Below are 15,754 nucleotides of genomic sequence, written 5' to 3'. Positions count from 1 at the left end.
TGAAGAGATGTTTACCCTCAGCGTTGTTAACTCATTATCACGCCTGTTTTATTGAAACCACACTGCTTGAAGGGGTGGCTTTGGAATCGGTGCGTTATGTTGGGAAGGTAGCTGTTTAACTGAAGTGTGAGCATCCCGTGTTTTCGAGCTTCTGTTGTAGATGTAATATATGAAGGAATAGCGAGAGCAGCAGGTGTTGTCGAAATTTATGGAGGAGCAGCAAGCCCAGGCGGCAGCCCCACAGGAAGAGCAGCGACAGTTACTGCAGCAGATGGTCTCGAGAATTATGAACGTGGGACCTATCCCCAGCTGCCCCTATAACCCGGTCCTTCTTGAGCAGGAGCGAACAAGATGTTGACTCCAGGCCTACATGGTCAACTTGAGCAACGAGACTGGTGGCGGTCAGGGCAACCAGCCACTCTAGATCCATGCTGAACAAGCCTGACCCAAGCTGTGGATATTGATCTCTGAGCAGTGGTACTGCTGCCGACTAGGAGAGGTACATCTTGAACCAGTTGGGAATCCCAGAATAGAAGTACTGATAAAGGCTCATGGCGGAATTTAACTACCCAGACATCTGTTGAGTAACAAATACAGCTGAACATGCATCATCGCAGAGGTTCCTAAATTATAGTGAAGACAACTTTATGATCCAGAAAGTAGAGACTCCTGAGGAGAAGCCATCCTGGATCTACAGGAGTATATTAATGAAATCTGCAGATGAAACTTTGCAAGTGCATTAAAAATACAGCAGCACTGTGTTTTAGAATTGACTTTAGCAGAATATCATATGTATTTAGAATGGACTGTCTTCCTCATCCATTTATTAATTTTTACTGTTTCACAAGTAAACAAAAGCTCAAGCCTACCTTCTCCTGTCTTGAAACTTGTTTGCATCATCCATGCATGCCATACATTTGAGATCTGCAGACTCTTAACTAATATACTTTGCAAACATCTCTCTTGGAGAGCACAGAGCTCATGACAGAGACCAAGAGAATTAGAAAATGGATAGATAATAGCACTATGCCAGTTCCCTTCAAAAATGCAAGTGCATACCTTTGCAGAAAAAAATCCATTTGAAACAAATGTTGAAGAGGATGAGGAATCTTAAGAAGCAGAAATATTGAAAAGATAATAATGAACAGCAAATAAAGCATGAGTTTTCAATAAGGCACAATAGCAAAGGAGGCCTATAAAATTTTGGAGTACAAACAAAGAGATATTACATCACAGGATAAAGTTCAAATAGGGCTTTTTTTCCCCCCTTGTTGGTTTCAGGAGATATAAAATAGGCTAGCACACTGAAACAAGCAACAAAAAGGTTACACTGATTATAATGCTGAACTGACAGTAAGACTTACGAATTTTTGAAAAATCTTCTAGAAGTTTTGATTTACAATGACACTTACTGAAAAAAGAAAACCAAAAAGCCCACAAAATTTGATTTTTATCCTGAAACAAGGGAATCTGGAAATCTTAGGGGAAAAAATTCTCTTAAAATTTCTCACATAAATCAGCTAATCTTTGCCATCCTCAAAGAAAAAGCAGCCCTGAATGAATCCTGCTTCATTCCTCAGATTCAGTACAGGGATAATGCCAGGTTTACTCTCTCATGATTCATTTCCTTACATCTGGAGAATGTGTCTTTTAAAAATTTAGGGGAAAAAAAACCCCAAGGGTTTTGTTTTTTTTCTCTCTTGCCAAGTTTTAATTTGATGCATCCATTTCTCTATTACCGTTCTGTCCCAAAGTTTGTCTCAAACACCACACAGCAAAATCTTTTTCTCATCTCTTCAGAAAGGTAACATTTCGATTTACATTTGTAATAGCAAGGTATGATCAACTCAGCAGGATGGTAATCTTAGTAATCTTCCTGCTAAAAACCTGTTCGTTAGCTTTGTGATAAAATATGCCTGTGTTATAAATATTTCCAGAAACGAACAAAACTTTTCACTTGTCTACATTAATCCTGACATGTGCTATAGGTCACATAGAGAAAGAAATCCACCTCCCAAAGTGGTTCCAATTCAGCATTGTATTAAGACTATTATCAAATAATTCCACTCCACCCAATCAAAGGCTTTCTCAGCATCTAATGCTAATAACATTCATGGTCTTGAGCCTTTTCTTTTTCGAAGACTTTAGACTCCCCAAAGCATCACCTAAAAGGTCACTGAGGGGTCAGGGAGTGTTCAGGTCTTTGATGAGAAAGAGCCAAGAGCTCCTCTTAATCTTAATATTCAACTTCAGTATACACACACACACACAAAAGAATAAATAATCTCAGGAAGACTGATCTCGGTCCAGGCACAAGCAATAGTGGAAGACTTTTTTGTCAAAAGTGCAATCTAAGAACTACCTTTGCAACCAAGGAATTTGGAAGGAGATGAAAAAATGAATGAGAATCCCTCTCTGGTTATTACTTCTGTCTGAATTCCAGTTTGAACTGGACTCAGACAAAGAAGGTTGGAGACAAGCATGCTATCAACAAGATAGCAGCAGTGATATACAAACCACTGCTAATGAACTCCCTTTATGTGTCCAGGGAGCCCTTCTAAAGAAAGCCTACAAACACCCACCTGAAGGCTCTTCTTGCTTCAGGCCAGATGGATTTGCTTGCTGGTTTTGCTCGAAGTTAATTTGTAATCTACAAAACCAGTCTCCTATTAAGAGACAGAAACAAAACCTAAAGGTAAAAAAAGGGCAACAGAATCTCAATCAACCTGAAGCTTCAATTTTTCTGTCTGCTGCACCTGAACTGGCATACGAAGTCACTGAACTGAGTCTCTTCAAGGTTTCAGCACTGCAGTGGAAGCAAAGGACAGTAAGAAAAGTCACTTCTGGATCCCAATTTCTATGAGGGAAGGTATAAAAGTCTCTGAACTGTCCCTGAGCAAAGTTATTAACTTGAAAAGTACTTAGCTGAAACTCTTTCCTGGTGCATTGACTCATGCCCTCCACTTCAATAAAGCCAGATTACAGAGATTTGCCAACAGTTCTGTGGCTGCAAAATGCAGGAAGGTATTTTAATTGCATTTTCCCCTGTGATCAGTTCTGTTGCCATATTCTGTGGTTGAAATCTTATTGGAATGCTTTAAATAGAACAAAGACTTCGTCGGCAATTCTGTCCTGTCGCCCTTCCTCTTCCCCACCCAAACTGGTTCAGGTTGTTTGGATGGAAATGCTACTTTTATCTAAAAGGCTTTTTGCCTAGAAAGTGACTGCAGATGAACAGTGCCATCAGGAACTCTTTGTAATCACTGGCTGGGCTTTTCTCACTCAATGTACATTTCCCAAAGGAAGTACACTGAAAAATTTGCATCAAGTTTTGAAATGGAGTGGTGTGAACTGACTCAGGGCCATCAATATGCTGATTTACCCCAACTGAAGTTCCTAAGCTGCACAAAAAAACCCCTTACATTATCTGCGAATCAGCTGTTTAGTAATCAGCAGGATCCAGATTCTGGTGGGTTTATTTCCACAAAAGGCAGGGAAAAGGTTTCTATCACATTTTGCCTTGTGATCAGCTCTGAAGCCTTAGCAGCAGATGAAATCTCAACTCAGTCTTATTTGCATTAATACAAAGAAGGTTAAACTATTTGTTCTCTCCTTGCTCTTCACCCATATATATTCACCTTGAGTAGTAAGAGTATCTATAACTTGCCTCATTCACCTTAGTGGCCTATCTGGTGGAGGTGCAGAGATGATGATCCTCAGGTCCCTGAACAGCCTTTCAAGAGATGTGGCCTGTTCACTTACATCTCCTGAATTGCCTGATGGAGCAGCTCACCTCTTTCTGTCAAATAAGACCAGCACGTCTGTTACCTGCCTGAGGTCAACACCACTCCTGCAAAGTCACAAAGAAGTATTTAATATCAGATACCAGTTCCCATTAAATGTTTGTGTGGAAGCAGGACTTGGATTTATTCTGAGGAGGAGGAGCGGGGGTGGAAGCACAGGTCAATTAGGTCCCCTTGGTTAGATTGGATCTAGTTCCTATCTTGTGCTAATCCACCCCAGACTCCTGGCGGTAAGATCCAAAGCAGCATAAAGCAGATAACAGGAGAAGGCAGAGGGGGCTGGTCAGAGGTGTTTGTAAATAAATCTGGAACCTGGGATCTGCAGCCTGCTTGGTTATGGTTTTGTGAAAACACAATTACAGCATAAAATGAAAGCAGGCTGTGCAATGAAAACAAGAGGAATGCCATCACCCAGGTTGGCTTGTACTGCAAACCACCCTGGTCAATCATCCGAGATGAATGGAGGTATCCGCTGAATAACCTCACTTTGCAACTTTTATGTGAAGGCTTGATAAATGAAGTCAGGGAGAGGTACAAGAAAGTGATTAAAACCAGCCTGCGCAAAAGGCAACGATAACCTCCCTGAGCTTGAAACTTTTTTCCCCTTCTGCCTGAGTTTGTTGGATAATTAACCCTTTCATCCTTCGGTCTCTGTACACAAACATTTGTATATTCGTCCAAAGCAGCTGCCTCCTGACAAGCAATTTGTCACTGGTCATAAATTGGACCCAGTGGCAAGGCCAGCCACTTCCAATGCGGATGCTTACAGCCAGGTACCGTGATCTGGAGTTTCATAGTGGCTTCACTGTAGCAGAAGACCTTTTCCAAAGTTAACTCACCTTCTTGTCTCTGGGCTCTCTAAACTACCCAGTAGCTCACTTAGGCACTTCCTTTTAGGCACCCTCCTGGAAGAACATGACCCAGGCTACACTGGCCAAATAGTTTTAAGGAGATGCCAGTCTGTTGTCGTAGTGAGCTTGAGTGGGGTTTAGGTTGGATATTAGGAAAAATTTCTTCACTGAAAGCATTGTCAAGCATTGGAACAGGGCGCCCAGGGAAGTGGTTGAGTCACCATCCCTGGAGGTATTTAAAAGACATACAGATGTGGCACTTAGGGATATGGTTTAGTAATGGACTTGGCATGCTAGGTTAACGTTTGGACTTGATGATCTTAAAGGTCTTTTTCAACCAAAATGATTCTATGATTCTATGATTCTTGTCATTAAAGCAAAAGGCAATTCTGGCACTGTTGTCAGGCAGGGGCCAGGATTTCTCTTCGTGGATTTGGAACTGTCTTCTGTCATCTCTTGTGGTAAAATTAGTTACTGACTTGGAGGATGACTTGAGCATGCAGAAAAGCATTTTACTCCCATATGGCATACTCGGAGATCAATAGGTCTCCCATTCCTAGGTATAGTCCATTGTGCTCCTAGGTGCTTGCTGGGGTTTAAAAGAAAGGGACTAGCAAAGGGGTCTCACAAGCAGACTCTTGCCCAAATGTGGTCAGAGGCAGCTGCTTATAGCTCGGTTGCTTCATTTTTGGTCTGCCCAACTGCATTAGGATACTGAATCAGGCACTTTTGGAAAAAACAGCTGTCGAGAGTCTGAGTCTGAGGTAGGCTCTCAGGTGAAGATCTAGAAGTCAGCATTAACAAAATACACAGAAGCTTTCTTGCATGTCAGAGAAATAAGCTTTTCTAGGGGGAACCCCCCCGTAGACTTAGCCCAAAGAATGGCAGCAGCACCACTGCCTGTATTGAACAAAGCTCTTTAAACCCTTACCAAGAAGCAAAGTCTCGGCTGAGAAATGTCAACAGAGCTTTTATGACAGCCTGAAAATTAATTGTCCTCTGAAATGGCAGTCCTCAATTTAGGCTTAATCTCTCTTGCATTACTCAGGTAGCTATTGTGAAGTATCACCCTGCTTGCTGCTCTCGCTGACAGTTTCTATATCCTTTCACCACGCCCACTGGAAGGAAAACAATCACATAAATCCCTCTTGCAGGGCATGCTCAAACTTGTTTCTTATTGTGGGGCAAATTTATGGTCGCATTTACTATGTAATCTTTAAAGGGGACTGGCTGGTGGTTGAAGGTCTAAAATTACAGATGACCTGGGTGTAAGCAAAAGTGGATTTGTTAAAAAATCTGTATTTAAGGGAGGAGGGAAGAGGGTGAGAGAGGAGAGCTAGATGTTCCCTGTGTAGTTTATGACCTTTCTTAAAAAAAAAACCAAAAAAACCCCCCCCAAACTTCAAGAAAGGTAGAAAAGCAATTTTCATTCTGCAGCTCTAAATATCTGTTTATCCCACTGCCATGATGTGAGCATGCCCAGTTGGGATGATTTAGCACTCTGCTGATGACTACCAACGGAAGGACTTCATGTGAAAAGGTAGTCTGCCACAGCTAATGGGCTCTTGTTTCAAAGGGATGCTGTGTGTACATTACTAGTGTATGGAGAAGGTGCAGAAAGGCCTCAGCAGACATTAGGAATGGAGTGTTGTTGATGATGAAAAGGCACTTTGCTGTTGAGGGAATGGTGGGAGAGAAAAGGCGTATCTGTCTTTTTGATTAGAAATGCATGCTTCCTTTCATCATCTGAGCTGAAAAATTGGCTTCTGCTCTTGGTTTATGAAACCATTTTTCTTTTCCCTTCCTTCCCAGGTTTGCAAACTCTTTAATAAATTAGTTACTGTGAGGTGCATGGGTGCAACAATCACCTTAGAGGCTTTTCCCAAATGCATCTTTAATATTTTATAAGTATTTAAATAGATTTATTCAATGTGAACAGCCTGATTTATTAACACTGGCACTCTGGCATGGAAAGGGGGTTCAATACAAATTATGTTGTGTCAGAAATTTTTAGCAGCTAGATCTCAATTTACCAATGGATTCTTGGAAGTCAGGAAATAATAGGACCCACCCCATGTTAATATTTAATCAGGCTTTGGTGCCAGATAGGAGAAGCTGTCGAATGAACGAGATGCAATGAGGGGAGCCCTGTATTACATTAAAACATATATCATGTGTGTTCATTTCTTAGATGGGGGGGGAGAAGTGGGTCAGTTATTATGGCAATTGAGAGGCTCAGATCTGCCACTGAATAAAGGTGCTTTGTCAGGCTCTGAGAGCTGACCAGATGAAGTTAAACTCTCACCGCAGACATGTGCGGGAAACCTGAGTGACCAGGTGTGAAACTTGTTTCCCTTTTGATGTCCCGGGTCCAAGAGATACCTTTCATTGTGCATATTCAGAAAATGATGTATGACAACAGAAACACTGAACCTGACATGATAGCAGAGCTGCTTTGTAAAGCACTTTGTAATGATGCAATGAGTAGGGTGCTACCAAACCTAATACTGTCCTACATAATTAGTGTACCAAGGGACAGGGGAAGGGTGGGTTTTACCAGTCCTCTGTAGGTCAGTACTCTGTACAGTAACCCTGTAAGTTACTGTTTTGAATTACCCAAAATTCGTTTTCACTCTGAAGTGCCAGGTAAGATTCTTTTTATTTAGCCTGGTACATTACCCTCATAAAAACAAATTGGTTTTATTTCTGTATGGAAACACCAAACCACTTTCTCAATGCAGATTTTGGGCATAAATTTAAAATGCAACGAAGCTCGGAACCAAAGTTTTTTGCAGTAGTGTTCACTCACTTCAGTGGAACAGATGAACGTAAGGGCACAACTGCAAAATAGCTCTGCACATCAGCAGGGCTTTCCTAAATCACTGCACCCAGTGTGGAGCAATTCAGATAAGTTAGGAGTCTGCTCAAAAACTGGCAATGTCTCATTTCTGCTGAGTACCGCTGACACAGCCTCCCCAATCCACCCTGCAAGGCAGGGGCTAAATAGGTGAATGAAGAACAAAGAAGAAAGCCTCAACCAGATGCAGTGGGACCGATACTGGATAAAGAGGAGAAAAGAGGACATCTCAGATGCCACAGATCTTTTCCTGGAATATTTCAGGATGACCCAGCAATGAAGAAACCCTCCAGTGGTCAAGACTGCCTAGCCATAATTGCATGCTCATGAGCAAGGGTTGAGTTCTTCGGAGGGTGTGAACTAGAGTAGCGTGGTTGAAGTGCCTGGAATAACGCTGGCGGGCACTGGCTGAAATTTTGGCCTGTAGCTGAAGTCCTGGTGACAGTGAGCTATTCTTCTGGTAGGTACTTTATTCATTTCCTTTTCAGGCTGGCTGCTCAGGGTGAGATTGTTAGTCTCTTCCGCGTGGTAGTAGTTTTAGCTATTATTAATATATACGTATACAGTTCCTTAAGGGTAAACAGAGATATTATGACCTACTTCATATAAAAGAGTAACATACAGAGTTGCACCTATATCAGCTGTGAGAATGATCATAGTTCAGAAGAGAATAAACTTTTTTCCATTCCAGGGAGGAAGCATGTCCCTTGGCACGCAGGATTATATGGTTACAGGTTTTGGGGACAACAGGTCCAGATTTCTGCTGAAGTATCAGTGATGCTTTCCTGCCTCTGGGCAGCAGCTGTTTAGGAGTTACCTGTGCTTTGATGGGTAAGGAGGCATGTTTTTCTGCTTTATCCTGTTAAGCCAATCTACAGTTTAGGCTACATTTGCTTCTTATGTGGTGCAAAAAAATGCATGCCACAAAGTTAACTTCTAAATTCACTGATTTGCTTTTTTAAACCACTGCAATTTTTAGCATCTAATCTCAGCGTTCTTAGTAATGGCATATTAAGTCTTCACTGTTGCACATTATGTCCAAGCAAGGTGATCTCTTTGGTAGGCGCTTTGATAGTCACAAGCAAAGAAGGTTGTACTACTTTTATCTCAGGAAAAGAATACCATCATCTACTCCAAACTCAAATACGTATGACTAGATTTTCCCTAAAGTTTTTTCAAGTTGGGGCTAGATGGGAAAGAAGTAGAGGAAAGAGCATCAGAGGAAATAGGACAAGTTTCACAATGCAAATATATTAAGCTTAACTATATTGGTATTAGGAAAAATATTAGGAAAACTATTGTTATAAAAACATCGTAGAAAGTTAAAGAAAGTGGTATAGGTTTTTCAGCTAAGTCTCACTGTTCAAAAGTTCATCTGGACTTCTAAAGAATTTGACTATGCCTGAAATATGCCTGAAAGCACCAAAATTTCAGCACCCTTCTTCCCAAAGGAGACAGCAATTTAAACAGAGGAACAGTTTCTGCAGTCTTCCACTGATCAGGGGCTTTCTTGGAGAAATGGTCTCGCTCTGGTCTTTAGGACAGTCACAAGGTACTACTTTCTGCGCGAGTGAGGCCAAAGTGGTTATCTAGGAAATCTGAATATGATTTTCATTATAGCTTTTATTATTGAAACGGCTGTAACCAAGATTGTAACAGTCAATTATATATGGAGCTTTATTGGCAAAGGGTGTTTAATATTAAACAATCATTGCTAACCATGAACATACCTGATATAATAATGAACTTTATTTGAAAGATCAGCATGAGATAAAGGAGTTAAATTTAGCTGTACAGTCTGTAACAATAACACAAGAGGATATCATGAATTCATTTTATTTGGAAACAGAAAATTCTGAATGTTGTTAGATTATCTTTTTGAGAGCATAAAGTAAATGTTTGGTAACCAGAGATTTGTATTGCTAGAGAGAATCACTTTCACTAAAGCTACAGTACCCAAATGTTTAAATGTGCAGGGCTGAACTGTCAAAGCATGTAACAACATCTTTAAATAAAATGGAAGCGGCTAGAGCTGCCTTTATCAGTGTCCTCCTCTGACAACTGCTTAAGGTTCAATTCTGTTCCCATTGAAGTCAGTGGAGACTCTCCTGGTAACCTGAAATAATTCACGGTACGGGCCTTACCGGGGATAAAAGAAGAAGTCTCAAAGCACTGAGAAAGGTGCGCTGCTGTCCCATGGCACGTGAGTTATTTATACCCCTGCAGAGTGATATTGCCAGCCAACAGCATTCATAATTGTGGCTCAAGCACCTTGTAAGAGCTGCATCGAAGACAAAAGCCCTATCTCCCCCAAGGACATTTTTTTTCAGTCTTCCAGTTCTGAGTCACTGGACATCTTTGGCAGTTATAATACCTAGGTTTTCAGCTCAACTAAAGGCTCAGAAAACCTCTTACACTATTTTTAGTTTATTTTAATTAAAGCTGACAATCTCTGATAACCAATGGTAGGCTCAAATCAGAAAGGCTCACATGGCAAAATCTGCCCTAACCCCACACCTATAAAGCACTGAGAAAGTAAGTGCTGGCTGGGCCATATTCCTGGTACACCAGGCTTTGTTTGTTTGTTTGTTTTTTATTTTAACTTTATATTTGTATCGATGGCTATGTGGGCTGTTTGGCCTGAAGTGTGAGTCCTGGTGCAAGCAAGGAGGCAGGATATAAAGAGGCCATGGGATGCAGGGACAAGGCAGGCTGCCCTGGGTATGAGCAGGACCTGTATGGTGGGTTTTACCCACACCCATCCTCCAGACCACACTTCCACACAGGCAGGAGGACAACCCAGTCTCCTTTTCAGGCTCATTTTTTCAGTTCTCAGAGGCTAAACTAGGAGCCAGCATTTTTAATTTATATATGAGCTTAGGTCTTTCTCTTCAGTCCCACTCTCCTTCCGATTGCCACTGTTTGGACCCGGTGGACCAATATTGTGCAAACAGACAGTGTCTTTATCAGCATGTAAACCGTAATACTCCAACCAGAACTCCCTCCTGCTTCTCGGTTTCCAAAACGCAGCTCAAATTCTCAATTGGGTAACCTGAACTTCTCTGTAATCTATGTATCAGTGTGTATGGATGTAATGGACATGTCAGTGCCGTGTACGCTAACACTTAATGGGCCTGTTCACGAGAAGAATAAACACAGCATGCAATTTAACTGCAAACTGGGGGGATACAGAGGAGAATGTCGGCTGAAAGTTTATCTACAATGTAAAAGCAGTTATTTTCCCTTTGCAGGTTTTGGGGGTGATCTGCAGCAGTGATATTCTCCTTAATTTTCAGAATTGATTGTCTAATTGTGTCATTTGAATGGGGGGGGGGGGGGGGGGAGGAAAGGAAACGGAGAGCATTTTTTCTTGCAAGCACTTCTCAGCTCTTAAAAGGCTTTTGTGTTGCCTGTGCAAACCTACAATTGGATATTGCAGAATACAGTACTTGTATGCAGGGGAAAGGATTAGGAAAAAACCCCAAAGGTGTGAAATATAACAAAAGGCAGTATTTGGAATTGCACTGTTCAGAGACACAGCTGAAGTCAATGGGAGTTTGATCCGTGAAATCACAGCAGGACCACACCATATATAGCAAAGCACAATCTGTCAAAATTAAGTGTGTGGTTTATGGTATGCTTTTTGTTTGAAATAACATATTACCTCCTATTTATAGTAAAGCAGACTAAACAGTCCTATATGTCTGCATTTAAGATTTTCAGACAGAGAGTAAGGATACCTTTTACCTGGAAATTGTAGAGTCAGAGCTCAAAATTGTTAGCAGTGATATAAATGAATACCTGTGATTTTACAGGCATATAAATCTCAAGCTTCTGCTTACATAGCCCTGCTCTGTCTGCAGTATTGGCTGGATCTGAAGATCACTGCTGGAGGACTACTAGGAAACAAATGAACTTGCAATGCATAGTATCTTAAAGGAAACTATAAATGGGCTAGGTCAAGGACTAGGCATGTAAGCGACAGGAAAAAAAAATCTTCCTTTTAGTTTATACAACTCCTGCTTCCATGTCTGTGCAGATTCCTAATAAGGAATAGTAACTTTTCAAGGCACTAGGCCTGTACATATTTCCTGACCTTATAATTCTCACAGTTCTAGACATTCCAAGGTAGGGGGTCATTCAGACAGAGTTGTAATTTCTTGTGCATATTTATTTCCAAAGTATCTTTTGCATAGTTTCCCAGTGAAATCATGTGCTGGGGCTGGGGAATGCTAAATAGGTTATTTTTCAAGCTTGCATATAAAGGGCCTGTCAAAGTGGACTGTTTTGGACTTATCAAGTAAAAGTGCTGGAGCCAAACCATGATGTTTGTAGCTTGTCCTTCCCAACCCCATTAGGAGCTGGGCTCCCAACCTTCCAACGGGAGGTGATGTAAGAAGGTTAAGGAGCTCTGGTTTTGTTATCAGTGAGAATTTTAACAATGATAAAAGTCTTAAAAGTCTTGAAAGCATACGTTGGCTCAAGAGGAGTGTGACCTGAGCCTTCCCCCAAAACCTACATTTTGTTAACCCTTTGGCATTAGCTTTGTGCTCCTTTTCCTTCCCATTCTGTAAATAAACACATGACAAATTTTAGGGGGAAAAAGCTTGTAGAAACCCAGCCTCTCTGTAACTAACCTGAACTGGTTGTGAAAGCACATTTTGAATTCATTTTCTCAGTCCTTCAAGACACATACTTTTTTTTGAAGCAATTACATTTATCTGATCAAAGAATTAAAATACATCAGGGACCAGCCAAGTCATCATGAATTTCGAATATTCATTTCTCAAAATCCATCAGCCAAGCAGCAGCTAGAAGTTCTCTACTGTCTGAAAGAGGTTTACACAAAGTATTTGTCTGGCCATTTTCAAAAACAAAAAAATCACTGCTAAAAGTCCTGCAGATAATGTATTCATCAAGGAGAAGCTAAACTTGAGAAGAAAGAGTTTGCCCTTAATGCTGTGTATGCCCTGCTCAAAGCATCAGTAAGGAAGGTTAGTCAGACCTCAGCTTTTATCAAGAAGTGTCTAACTAATCTAAATTGAAATGTGGGCACTTTCTTTCTGAAGTCCAAAAGCATGTAATGCATTTGGGACTGAGGTTTTCAAGCTCTTGTTGAAAAGTAAGTGTAGGCTTTCTGCTTGCAAAAATTCCTGTGAAAAAATCTAACTTTTTTCTAAGCATTTGCAAAGAATGGCAAGGGGAAGATCCCATGGAAATTGTGAGTGTTTTCACAGATTGCTGGTGACAGTAAGTATCATTTTATAAAACACCAGTTAGGCTGCATATGACATATGGAGACAATTTCTGCTTCAGCTATATTTACCTTTCCCTTTGATCTAATGGGAACAGCTCATGTATATTGAGGCAGAACTTGGTCTACAGTATCCTGTTTGGTTTGTGTATTGGAAGAAGTTTGGAATAGCTAAGTTGACACGTGCTGTTGTAACTAAGAGGGCAAGATGGTGCAATGAGCCTGATTTAGTCATGTGGAGGGACAGTTACGAGGTGATATGAGTGAAATGTATTAAGTGCTGCCTTTTTCCTTTATCATTAGAGAATCATTGAAATGTAAGACTGGTAGGAAACTCCATAGGCCATATATTCTGTTCTCCTGCTCAAAGGCAGGATCAATTATACAGCCATCCCTGGCAGCCATTTAAGTAAAATATTACTGGAATGAAGAGATATTCTTTATATTTAGAAGGAGGAATACTGCCAGCACAGTTAGTTACTTACCTTCTGCAAAAAAAGAAGAAGGAGAAAAAAAAAAAAAAACATAAAAGAGAGGTTATTCCAGCTCTCTAAGAGTTATCATTCAAATTAGTTTGATGATTTGCTTGGGATCATTGGAGAAGCCTGACTAGAAGATATAAGTGGAACATAAGACAGGATATGTGGAAGTGAAAAATAAGGAGATATGATCACGGAAAGGCAAGGGAACAGGTTGAACAGGCTTCCAGTTGAGGTGGTGAGCTCCAAAGGCAATAGTATATTTAGGCAACAACTGAATGAGCATGTGGAATTCAAAAATACAAAGAGCTGTGGGGGTTTTTTGAGCTTTGAATTACTCTTTGACTCTTTCAAAGGTTAGAAGTGAGATTTTTCATGGCTTGCCCCCCTTAATTAGTATCAGAGATTTGTGTATGTGTGTTTGCTTACACAGCACTGGTTTTATTCCTCCTGAACAAAAAGGCACAATAATTTTAAGATTCTTTCGAAAAATAAGTTTTAAAGTTTCTTAGCAGGAGAGAGAGAACAAACAGCATTGCATTTCAGATCCACGTGGATCCTGCTTGCATCTGTTGTAGTTGTATCACTGTAAGGCGCTCTGCCTGATCGTTGCAAGTTGTTTTTCTAAAGCCAGACCATTTCATTTGACTTTCATCAGAACTGCAGTTTTGTCTGCTCTACTTTTAAGTGTAAACACTACAATTATTTGCAGAGTGTTATTGGTCATTTATTTTATCAATCTAATATTCTTATATTATGCATCTTAATACCACTATTAACTCTTGTGGGTCATTTCTTATTTGTATACCAGAAAACTGCTTTCAGTGTTATTACTTATTGGTCATAATCAATTAGGGAAGTTTTTAGACTATGGCAGTCTTATATAAATACACTGGCAAAGTTCACCTCCTATGATTTCTGACAATTAAATTGTTCTGTCACTTTGGGACCTTCATTAATCTCAACTTGTCATCCTTGTTTATGCAGGTTATAATGGCCTGTGTGTGTAAGTGAAATTAGATGCTAAAAGCCCTTGGCTGTTTAACTCTTTGATGAAAGTCAAGGAGGAATATGTTGTTGAAGGGAAAAGTTTATTTTTTTTTTTCATCCCCCAAAATAGCACCATGGAAATTATTGCACTGTTTAATGACTAGCTATGAAATAAGCCAAGGAAAAGTTTTACAGAGGGTTGAAGAAAACAGAGTTGATGGTACTGTTATCACAGTCCTTTGTGTGTCTGCATGAGTGCACATAGAAATAAAGATGTGGCAATGTAGATTACTTTCTCTTCCAGGAAAGTGGTATGAAGACATCATGTTCCACCAGAGGATTCTATGGCCAGAGGTTTTCAGATAACATTGCAGGATCAGTGTAACTTAGGTGAAGGACATGGCTAAAGTCTCTTGAAACTTTGAGATGTGAGTATTATTAGTAGGCCCTTTGGTTTGGGTAACTCTGGCAGACTGATTACATGGGGCCACTGCAGGTACAATTCTGAGGACTTTGTCAAGTCAAAGTCCATTTACCAAATTGAATTTAATATTTAAGTTCCTGGGGGAGTTTATAATTTTCTTCTTTCTTAAATTATCTCCTAGAATTTGAAGACTTGCTTTCTGATGTCTCCAAATGCAGATGGTGGTTTATTATCTGCCCTTTTCTGCATCTCTTAAGAAGGTCTCCAAAGGCTTTTTAGAGTGGTCACTCTGCAGCACCAGCACTGTTACTTCTATCACCTCAGGCAGAGCTCCTCACTGATCCTTCCTCCTGGAGTGGCCTCTCACTTTACAGCCCTCTGAACTATCATCAGATCCTCACCTAGCACTGTGCACCAAAGATGCAGGTACCTTTTATTCTGTGAAGTCCATCAAACCTACTGTTTCCTCTTGGGCAAGTGCCTGCTGAAATTGAAACCCAGCCTAACAGATCTTTATTCTCATTTGCAATGGAAATGAGGGGCCAGGTCAAAGCAAGCAGTGCACTGTCCCATGCTGGCAAAGCTGGAGATGGAGCGCAGGTCTCCTGACCTGCTCAGAGCCTCCATCCATACGCAGCTGGCCAAGGTTAAAAAATAGGAATAGCCTTAGAGTTATCCATCTCAAATCTAAAAGGAGTGTAATAATATGCTATTCTCTGCACCCTGAGAAACGTACGAGTGACATCCTCTCTCTGAGCACTAATTACCATAATTCTTAGACCAGAGAGAGATCCAGAACACTGCACAAATTATCACCCAATATCTTTAATAAATGTGGATGGTAAGTTACTTGCAAAGGTGCTGGTTAATAATCTGGAACACATATTCCCAGACCTAATTCATTTCAGTCAGGTGGGATTTATTAGGAACTGGACTGTCATGCACTAGTATGAGGCAACTCGTCAGTACAGTAAGTTCACACAGAAGCAAAGGAGAAAGCTGATGTGTCTCATGGTAATATAAATGACTTAGACCATACAGAGACAGACTATTTCTGACTTTTCTAAATGTTCAGCTATGGACAACTATTTGACAC

The 15,754-nt window shown here is 40.6% G+C and overlaps 1 long non-coding RNA gene across 1 annotated transcript; it reads left to right on the top strand.

The window, feature by feature from the left end:
• Positions 1-8,214: 8,214 nt before the first annotated feature.
• Positions 8,215-15,076, top strand: LOC115345064. The gene is made up of 3 exons (XR_003924709.1): positions 8,215-8,342; positions 14,539-14,662; positions 14,840-15,076. It is a non-coding gene; the product is annotated as an uncharacterized LOC115345064 (long non-coding RNA).
• Positions 15,077-15,754: the final 678 nt, after the last annotated feature.

This window comes from Aquila chrysaetos, chromosome 8 (assembly GCF_900496995.4).
Source record: "Aquila chrysaetos chrysaetos chromosome 8, bAquChr1.4, whole genome shotgun sequence".
Classification (NCBI taxonomy): domain Eukaryota; kingdom Metazoa; phylum Chordata; class Aves; order Accipitriformes; family Accipitridae; genus Aquila; species Aquila chrysaetos.
This window is presented reverse-complemented; position numbering and strand designations above follow the sequence as displayed.